Here is an 11,586-nt window from a genome sequence, read left to right as displayed (position 1 = left end):
AACACAGCTTAAACTGCAATAAATGTGCACTGATATTTGAAAGTTACTGGAATACTTCATATTCCGTGTGTGTATAATAACTTCATTATTCCAAGTCTCAAAATATGAAGGAAGACATCTCTGCAGTCATGCTGTTTTTTTATCCATCATTGCTTTCCTTTGTGAAATGGGATCTCCATCCAAGTCATTACTTCCAGGGAAGGAGAAAGCTCCCTCTACAAGGGGAGCAATTGTTTAATATGACATTTAAAATGGCAGGGGGAGAGTCTAGGTCAACTGTGGTGCTACAACATTGTTGTTGGATCACAATTTACAGTAACAAATGGCTTCCTGAGTCACAGAAGGCTTTGTCAGGGCAATTGTTTAACATCTTGTCTCATGAAGACCGTATGATTTTATTATACTTGTTTAAAGGATTCTTAAGGGATGCTATTTTTGATTTTAACTAAAACCTGTTCATTTGCATGGGAGATATATCTTGGTTTGAGTGATTCATCAGAACTACATAGACAGATTTCAGACTTCTTTTCTGCTCCGACTCTAACAGTGATAAAACTGCTTTGAACATATTTGTATGTGCGAACCTGCTGATTGAAAAAGCCTTGAAGAGTACAATGTATCAGAGGACATATTGTACAAAAAGTTGTTTGAAGCAGTCACAGACTGTCATTTGCTTTGTAATCAGCCTCTTACTTTTATGCATAATTCTTATATGTCACCTGAAAGAATGTTATTTTACTACTATTTTAAGGACATTTGGGACTGTCTCTTCAGGACCTACAATAATGTCTTACTGATACAAAAGAATGGTGGAGAAAGGACAACACTGATTGTTGCATGATCATGTGTGCATGTCGTCATCAGTATATAGTTATTTGTGGGGTACAGGATGGCACCAGTGGAGCTGCTTTGATTTAATTCTAGCACTTCCTGACTATGGTTAAATATGCGCTCTATGTAATCATCTGCTGACTTTGGAGATTTAATGTTATAGTACCTAACCTACGTAATATTTATATGTGTGGATGGACGTGGGTCAGAAATACTGTTCGTTCATTAAGAACTGAACTGTGAATCCCCTTTATGCTGTTAGTGTTTTGCCACATTAGCTGCAATAACAAACTTCTTGATGTGATATTTCTCCATTCTGCTGTCCCAGTATTTCAGAGTTGTAGCAACATTTGCCAGTTTGCTTCCTGAACTATTCACATTAGTCTATGTATTGTCATGCATTGAAGAAGACTGAGTTGCATACATCTCGTGCTGTATTCTTTGAACATATAGTGTTTGTAAATATCAACAAAACTGTGTATAAATGGTGCTATTTTTTCTAGAATTATGCATTTCTTATCCATAAAAGTGTTGTTCTTGGCAAAAGACGTTACAATAAAATAAAATACTTGTTTACAATTAACATAATGAGGTGCTTTAGTATTTTTACTTCAAACTACTGTCATGGGTTCTAGTATGGTATGAAAACAGTAAATGTAATGTAACATTTGCCCATTTTCTAAAATGCAAACCTGTTTTCCTTCTGTGAATATACAATGCATTTGATAATCCTTAAAATGCATTTAATGCAAAAGAGCATGACTTTAGCTTTATTTGTCATGATGTTAGTGGCAATCTGCTTAAATTAATCAAAGACTAATCATATTTTGCATGAGATGCAAACAAGGAATGACACAGATACTGTGGTAAGAGAGCATACAGTTGACTTAGTAATGATGACTATATCACTTAATTATTTCTGTTAGCATTTCATATGTTGATATTTTTATTTTGGATGATTTTGGAAAGGGTAGCACTGTGGTGCAGCAGTTAGTATTGTAGCCTAACAGCATTTTTGCTCTCCTGTTAATTTCATGTTCAAGCTGCCTTCTGTATAGAAACTGAATGTCACCTCTGTGTCCAAGTGAGTTTTAGTCAGATGCTACACTTTTCTCCCAAATCACAAAGACATGCCATTAGGTGAACTGGCAGCCCTCTAAGGTACTCACAGGTGGCTGAGCCTGAAATTGATAAATACTGATCAGGGCACTACCCCAGTAAACAACTTTAAATACATTAATACATGTGTGTATTTTGTAGTTCACTAACGTCGCATCCATCTACCCCTTCAGTGCACTACCCTGGTAAGCAATTATAAAGTAATACACACGTGTATCTTGTAATATGCTAAAGTCCCACCCATCTACCTCTTTTAAATGGTTGTGGAAGTTTCTTTCTCCCCTGTGCCTCTAAGCAGGATAAACAGGGACTAGAGAATGAGCAAATTATTGAGAAAAGGGGTACAAAACAGTATTAAAAGTGACAGACTTGTTTCCATAAATATCCCAGTTTTGCAATGCATTTTTTTGCTTTATGGATTCAGACAAAATGTCAAAGGATTTTTGCAATCATGAGTGAGTTAAATTTAAGAAAATGCAACTAGATCTGCTTCATATAACTATAGTACCCCAACAAAAGGCATTGTGTATCCCTGTAGAATAAAGGTTCTTACTGGAAGATTATGATTACTAACCAGTCAATGATGTTCAGTATTACAGTAACATCACAACAATATGATTTGCATAAAAAAATCAGCATCATGTAAACAAATGGTGAAAAGGAAGTTTTATGTAATTGTAGATATAGCTGAAATAATTTAAAATTGCACTAACTGCTGCTGTAAGTTTTTTCCAAGATGGCCATTTGTACACCCCCAATTTCACTTTCATTGTCAGAAGAAATGTCTTCATTTTCATTATCAAATTAAATTAGCAGAAATAACATCAGCTTTATTATTTCAATGATGTATGAGTATCATGTTATATTTGGGCAGCTGATCATGGTGGTCTATTGGTCATGCAAGGTTTGCCCATGGCTGTTGTAATTTGCCCACAAGGGTAAAGTCTGTGGTAGTAAATGCAGGTGGACTATGTCAATGTTGCTTGGGCTACAGGTTGGAGTGATTAACTATTCTAGAACACTGCAGGCATTTAAAATGTATCCTACCTTTTTGAATAACTGTACTTTGCAATACAAACATTGTTGTAGTTGTGTAGTCTCTGGTGCCTTGATTTTTATAGCCCTCTTTGCTTCTACTACACATTCATGAGTCTATGTAGGAATTCCACATAGGATCACAGGATCATAAAAAGTTACTAGGCTAATGGCCCTAGGGCCTTTACAAGCCTAGCCAAATTCTGCCCTTGTTTCCATGTTTATGACCTATTGCCCTTGTCCAATAGAAACACAGGTGGAACCCCGGGGTGAATTTATTGTTACCCATCTAATCCTCTAGATTGACATGATGTAGAAGGCAGTAACCTCTGGGAGACAAACCTGTCCCTCCAGCAGGTTCTATTAATGTCACATACCACTGGTAAGTAACCTGTGAGCCATTAGACTTATGAATATGTAACATTTCCAATAAAGCAGAGTCAGAGATTGCCTTATACACAAGGCAAAGGCTGCCTCTGAGTAGTCTGTATGAAATGGAGTAAAGTGACAGTGATTTCAGCTGATCCAAGTAGGACAGATGCTGAATAATTTCAATTCTCCTTCTGAGGAACTTTTGTGGACATACCAAAAGGGGCGTTGTACTCAATTATTGGCCTGAGGAAGGAAGAGTACAGGGAGGTTATAACTTTTTTTTTTTCTGGAGGTAATGCCCTTACTTATGAGATGAGTAATATAGAATGCCCTTCTTACCACTGTGGAGACATGGTGATCAAAGGTAAGGTTGCTGTCAATCTGTGTGCCCAGGTCTCTCACCACTGAGTGCTTGCTTAGGGTGTTTCTATTGATGTGGTTGTTAGCAGGAACATTGCTCTTACTGAAAGGGATGACAATGCATTTTCTTTTGCATTGAGTTTAAGGCTGTGACTTTGACACCAATCACTTGTTTGCGTAAGACCCTTCTGTATGATGTTGACATCATTTGCAGATTCTATGGCTGCTCCCAGGTTGTAGAAGTCCCAGGACTTTATCCCTGTGGAACAAGACTGATTAAATGGTTGCTTTTGAAGCTGGATTCCCCTATTTTGACTGTATGGGTTTTCTCGGTGAGCCAGTTAGTGACCCATCTAATGATTTAAGGGTTGATACCTAGCCGGATGAGTTTGTCAATAATGCCTGAGTGAAGAATAGTGTCAAAAGCCTTGGCCAAGTCCAGGTAGGCTGTATGCACAGTTTTCCCTCATCTAGGGCTCTGGTGACTGTCTCAAAGAAGTCCACCAGGTTTAACAGGCATGATCTCCCTTTGACAAATTCAAACAGAGTAGGGTGATGTGTTTGGAGAATGCCTGTATCTTGGTTGATAAGGTCCATGATGATTTGTTCCACGGCCTTGCAGATAAAGATAGCCAGGCTAATAGGTCTATAGTTCCTGGGGTCAGTGGAAGCACCGGCCTTGTGCAGAGAGATAATGGTGGCCATTTTCCATTCAGCTGGGATGAAGCTGGTGCTTAGACTATGGTTAAAAAGAGTACCCAATGGTGTTGCTAATTCTTGTTGGAGCCTATGTAGGAGACACCCTGGTATGTTATCAGGTCCCAGAGATGTTGTGTTTTTGGCCTTAGAGAGGCCATTAATGACTTTCTCTCTAGAGATACAAGGTGGGGAATAGTTGGAAGGAATGTCATGAGGAATGTCTGGTGGGGAGAGGGAAGCGAAGTTTTCAAAGAACCTGTCGGCTAACAGGTTTGCTATGTCCACAGGCTCAATGTATGTGGTATCATTAACTACCAGTTCAGTGCAAAAATGGGTCTCACCTTTTAGGCTATGGATGTAACTAAAGAATGCCATATGGTTGTCCCTAGATGGGGACACTTATCTGGATTTGTAGTTTGCTTTGGAAGACTTCACAAGAAGTCTTACTGGCTTGTTTAAGCTGAGGAGGGAGTGTTTCCAAGTTAGGGCATGTTCCCTCTTACTTTTGGACAACAATTTCTTCCTCTTATTGTAAAGCCTGTCAATGGCAGTTGTCCACCAGGCAGGTTTGCTCTTCCTTGAAGTGCTTGTTTTGGTCATATCAGGTACGGGTACATCAATGCAGTTATAGAGATGCTCATAAAATACATTGGTGTAGGACTCAGCATAGTTGCCAGCTACACCTGAGGGGGGAGGTGCAGTGAAGCTATTTATACCATCCCTTAGAAGTACATAATCTGCTTTGCAGAAGTTTTTTAGTTTAGTTGCTGCTAGGTGGTGGTCTGGTGTGATAGTTACTTCGAATGAGACTGATTTATGGTTGGATCTGACAATGGAAGACCTCACAGTGGAGGTGCTACAACAGTCCCCCATATTGGTAAGCACCAGACCCAAGATGTTGGTGCCCCTAGTTGGGGTGTCCACCAGCTGATTCAGGGCTTTGGAGTTAATGAACTCAAAGAACCTTTGGGCAAGTGAGTTTGAGCATGAGTAATTTACCCAGTCAAGGGATGTGTAATTAAAATCACCCAGAACTATGGTGTCCAGATGTATCTTTATGAATTCCAGTAGGTCCAAGCTGGTAGAGTTGGTGTCCTGATTTATGGAGTGGGGCCTGTAGCTAGCAATGGTTTAATAGGTGTCCGAGCAGCAATTAATTGCACCTGAAGTGTCTCCAGGAAATCATACTGTTTAACCAATCTGGAGGTGTATTTATCTTTAATGAATATTGATATACTGCCTCCTTTAGTTTTCATGTTTCCATTCATGGTCTGAATGTGTAGTAGGAGGTGTACCTGATATGGCTGGGGTGCTCTCCACTGCCTTGAACTAGGTCTGTTTGACTGCACAGATGTCAGCATCTTCCAAAGTGAGGACTACTTCAAGTAAGTGCAGTTTCATGCTAAGATTCCTAGTGTTTAGCAGCATAACCTTGAGGTGACTTTTTGATGAAATTTTTACATTGGGAATTTTGTCCTTGTGACATTGCCTAAACAAGGCACTATGGGGGTGGCAAGAGCCTTTGCTAGTTGCCAAAATCCCAAGGGTGATAGATGAAGACCATTTATGGCAAAGCATTGAGGTCTATCATGTCATGTCAGGCTGACAGAAACTGGATCCCATTAGAATGACACCAGAAACTAAGCCAATTATTGAAGTCAATGACTTTCTGTTTATATTGTGGTATCATCCTAGGGGAGGGTGATATGCTACTCAGGGCTAGGGACATACCTGCCTGTGATACATAATCAGGGAGCTCAATCATGTCTCTCCTCATGTAGTCCAGGGAGGTACATCTCAAGTCATTCACACAAACATGTACTTTCACAAAATCATAATGGTACTAGTTGTTGAGAGACTTAAGTGTCTGCATGATCTAATGAGTACTGGCTCCAGAAAGGCAGCTGACCCATGACTTTCTCCTTGTTCAGTCTGGTGAGGGGGACGTCTGTGAGCCTCACTGTAGAGTCTCCTATGACTAAGATATTTGGAGTGGATGTGCGTTGTCTTATGGGCTTTGATGGAAGGAAACAACAGCAGACCAACATCCTGCTGACACACAGACACCTACAACACAAACTGAATACATTATGGAGACCACAATCAATCAGTGTTAATAACAGCTATAATGCATCACGGCTGTACAGCTACACAGCTACACATCCTGACATGTAAGCATTAAACTCAACTTTCCTGCTGAAAACATGTTACATAGCATTACATTGCTACACCTTAGTACATTCACCCTGAAGTAGTCTGTAGGATACAGAGAGAAAAAATAGTTCTGTTGTCTGTCGTTAAAGTTCATGTTTTGCATTCCTTCAATTTTCCTTTCAATCACTAATCTCTGCTTTATCTAGCTGAGCTATATAGCTTATTTTTAGGCTGCAGAATGTGGTATCATATTCTTTTATTGACCTGATCAATGATGTATTTAAGGGTATAACGACTTTCCATGATGGACTGGTTGTATTTTATTATGCCTTTGAACATGAGGTATGCCACTGAAAATCCATCATTTCAGTAAGTGTAAATTAAATTTGTATGTTACCACTGAGTCTATGGTTTGATTGTGACAGAATGTGTTCTGTCATCAGCCTACTAACCCAATTAGCAAAAACAAACACAAACAAACAAAGCCTTTCTGGTCCTGCCTGATGATGTAAAGGAATAAAGCCCTGACTGTGACTCAGACTACACACCTTCATCTAGAAGTGTGGATACTGAAGGGAATAAGCAGGGGAAAGTGGAAGTAAATGGCACATTGTTGGCCCACCTTTCCTGAGGAAATGGGCATGGCTCTGCTTTTTTTTTGTACTGGTGACACCTGGAGTGCAGGTGTATCACCCATAGCTAAGAGTTTAGCATGTATAGGTTGCAAGCAATGCACCACTCAGCCAGGAGACTTGACATGTGTAGTAGTATGCATGCTCACCTTGGGAGCAGCTATCATGTAACTTTTATGTTAATGGGGGAAGAATTAGGACAGTCCACGGGATATGCAGACTGGCCTGCTCCACATCACTTGTGTCTTAACCCTGCAAAGGAAAATAATATGCTGATAAAGCTCAGTAGCCATTGAATGAGCACGCCAGAGGACTGTTACCCAGATTGATGAAGCCTGGATCTCACCTCAGTGGAGGAACAAATGGACTAACTGTGATCAGGAAGGAGAACCATGTTGATTAAAAAAAAAAATATATATATATATATATATATATTTTTTTTTTTCTGTCTTCAGGTAAATCACAAAATAAGTTAACGTATTGGCTGCAGTGAATCCTAGATATTTTATGTAGGATTCCAAAAGCATTTACACTGTAACATTCACAAACACTTAAACTATTCCAGATGTAGGAAAAAGGTCTCTGGGAGTCCTTAAACTGTGTGCACAAATAAGGAATCCCATGGGATTCCTCACCAAAACACTTTGAACATTTTAATTGATGTTGAATTCCAGATAAAAATTTCAAAGCATTGGAGCAACCCATATTAGTCCATGGGCCATTGCTGTATAGGAAGTGCAACACCAGAATGTGGGAATTCATACTGCAGGGATTGCACGGTAATAAATCAAAATATCTGCATTACTAATTCCTACATATAGATGGAGCTGACCTCAAGTAGCAGAAATGTGTGTGTTGTGTGTGTGTGTGTGGGGGGGGGGGGGGTGAGGTGACAGCCAAGGTCCACATACATGTACAGTTGTGTATTGTAAGAGCTGTCCCTTTTAAAACTGGAGACAGCTCCGAACTGTTTGCTTGCAAAAGCTTTGAATTGCATTTATGCAAAGCAGCCCCCACAATATTCTACTCCTCTCGATGGAAGCTGGAGACCACGTGCATGACAAAGTTATACTTGTCATAAATGCAGTATCCTGGCCCCCCCACACACACTAATAGTGCTATGTGTTTAGGCACATTCAAAAATTATTGGGAGCTGCACAGTAGGATCAGCAGTGTTCACCATATACTATAAATAGGTAACAGGACTTATTTGCATAAAATGTACATGAAACCCATCACCCACAGAATGATGATCCTGAAGTAACAGCTTGATTTAGGTAGCTGTAATATATCCCCTGGTATGTCATTAAGTGACAGGGGAAGAACTGTGTTTTCACAGTTGGAGAAGCTCTGCAGGATGGCAGGATGACAGTGGGTGCTATCCATAAATCTACTCCGTTCTTTATGGAATCCAGCACCTCATTGCTCTATGTACCTTCAGTGTCTATCCATTCATAGGTTTATAGGTAAGTACTAGGCTAGCTGCCCTTGTGGGCCATCTTAAACCTATCAATTTTCCCATTTGTTGCTCAAAGTAACCTATCCCATTTGGTTATAGATTGGCCTTACCCATCCCATGGTCGATAATTATATATTACCCTTAATGAGAATAACTGGGATCATAGCATAGATAATTTCAGGGGACCCATATGTAAGATAAAGCATTTAGGAGCTGCATCTATCCATTGGAGTTTGAAGGTTCTCCCTGTGTCTCCATGGGGTTTCTCCCATGTCCAAAAAACATGCTGAGTGTTTCCATCTCAAACTCACCAATGAATGGAGCTGTGGGCAGCAGCACAGTCTCTACATAGTGCCCTTTAGGGGCAAGAGTTGTACAGATCAACTGCTTTGGACATCTACTGTGGTGTGCAGTATCCTCAAGATAAGAGAACACGGATCACAGAATGCATGACGTGGCAGGGCTAGCCACTCGACGGTGAAAAATATGGCTCTAGGTGATGCGGTCATGTTGACTAATGTCGCCAAAAATTGGCATGGGTAGTTACCAGTGATAAGTGGGTTGAGGACACAGCCTACTCTGACCCACGCTAGGGACCCATGCTAATGGTGGGTGGGGTATATGTGCCCCTATTGGTCAGTGTGTGCCTGCCATAAAGCCCAGCAGCCCCGGGTCAATAAGCTACTGGCTGGTTGGTGTCTAGCTGCCCAGCCTGGGTTACCTGGGATAGCTCTGTTGAGCAAAAGCTGGACATAAAACTAACCAACCTGCCAAACATGAATTGAGAATTGCTACACTTAATGTAGGTTCACTGACAGGGCACACCTTGGAAGTGGATGACATGATGATATGGAGGGAGGCTGGACATCCTATGTATCCAGGAGATGAGATGGATGGGCAGTGCAGCAAAGCCACTTGGCTTGGGATCCAGAGTCTACTACTCAGGTGGAGGGCAGGCTAGAAATGGTGTAGGTATTGTGGTGAGAGAGAGGCTTCAGAAGGCAGTAAGAGATATCATCAGAATTAATGACAGACTCATGGCAGTCAGACTCCAGTGTAATGATAGGGCAGTATTCATAATCTTAGCCTATGCCCACAGCAGGGTTATGATAGTGCGGAAAAGAGTGCATTCAGACAGCAGTTGCAGGACCTACTAGATAAAGCAGGACAACATGAATTGGTGTTGATAATGGGTGACTTGAATGCACATATTGGGACAAACAGAACAGGATATGATGACTGTCTGAGTCCACATGGGTGGGGCAACAGGAATAAAGAAGGAGAAGCCATTCTAGATCTCTGTCTGGCAAATGGCTTGATAGTAGCCAACACATGGTTCTGAAAGAGAGACAGTCACAAGATCACATACAAGAGTAGTTAACATGCAACTCAGGTAGACTTCCTCCTAGTAAGGAAAATGCAATGGGGCAGAATCCATGATTGCAAAGTCATCTCCGGTGAAACAGTCGGCCCACAGCATAAACCACTAGTTGCCACAATCAGCTGCAAGCAGTGGTCAGAGAAGGCTCTAAGGTCAACAGAGACCAGGCTGAAGACCTGGAAGTTGACTGGAGAGAAAGTACGACAGGTCAAGGAATTACTCAGGGCTCTAGCACCCCAAGTAGAGGAGGAAATAGGTGGAGTTGAAGAAGAATGGCAGTGCCTAAAAACATGTGTTAGGACTACAGAAAAGATATGTGGCCGAGCCAGGTATGGAAACAAGGTACATAAGGAAAGCTGGTGGTGGAATGCAGAAGTCCAGGAAGTCACCAAAAGAAAGAAGTGCAGGAAGAAGTGGGAGACAGAAAAGACTGACCAGGCTAGGAAAGACTACTGGTTGGCTAACAAAGAAGCTAAGAAAGAAGTTGCAATAGCAAAGAATAGGGTTTCGGAGGCACTATATCAACTTCTGGAAAGTGACTCAGTAAGGGACACAAAGAAACTATAGCAGGTTGCAAGGCAAAAACAGAAAGATAAAGAAGATAGTCGGGCACCCTTCATAAGGGATGCCAGTAACAACTTGCTCACCAGCCGAGAGGACATCAAAGGCAGGTGGAAGGAGTATTTCCAGCGGCTTCTGAATGAAGAAAACCCCACAGAAGCTGTACTGCCCCAGAAACAGCGTACAGTGAGAGAAGAAGAGGAGCCCACCTTAGAAGAAGTAAGAACAGCACTAAGGAAGATGAAGTCAGGGAAAGCAGCAGGCTCAGATGAGGTCACAGCAGATATGATAAAGATGCTGGGTAAGATAGGGGAGAAATGGCTCCTGAAGGTACTAATAGCAGTGTGGAGAGAAAGGTGTATCCCAGATGACTGGAGAATAAGCATACTTGTGCCAGTGTACAAGAACAAAGGGGACATCCACAACTGTGGGTAGTACAGAGGCATCAAACTCCTATCACACTGCATGAAAGTTCTGGAGAGGGTGATTGATAAATGGATATGCAGAGCAGTAGAACGTAAGATGGGAGATGAGCAGTTTGGATTCAAATCAGGATGCAGTGCAACTGACCCGATGTTTGCATTGAGACAGATACTTGAGAAGAAGCTAAAGATGAGGAGAGAGTCCAACTGGACATTTATAAACTTGGAGAAAGCATATGACAAGGTCCCAAGAAAGCTGATCTGGTCAGTACTGTCGTTGTTTGAAGTCCCAGAAACATTGGTAGAATTAGTGCAGGCTATGTACAAGGACCCAGTGACTCAAGTACTAACAGTGTTTGGCCTCACAGAGGGGTTCCTAATATGTGTGAGTGTACATCAGGGTTCATCTCTGATCTCATTGCTGTTCATACTGGTGATGGACTACATTAGCAAACAGGTTGGAGGGGATGGATCAACAAAGCTGATGTATGCAGATGATGTGGCAGTACAGGCAGACTCTGACGTAGGACTTCAGCAAAGGATAGGCGAATGGAATGCAAA

This window comes from Protopterus annectens, chromosome 4.part1 (assembly GCF_019279795.1).
Source record: "Protopterus annectens isolate FY-2018-M chromosome 4.part1, PAN1.0, whole genome shotgun sequence".
Classification (NCBI taxonomy): Eukaryota; Metazoa; Chordata; order Ceratodontiformes; family Protopteridae; genus Protopterus; species Protopterus annectens.
The sequence above is the reverse complement of the archived record's forward strand: the minus strand, read 5'-3'. Positions refer to the sequence as shown.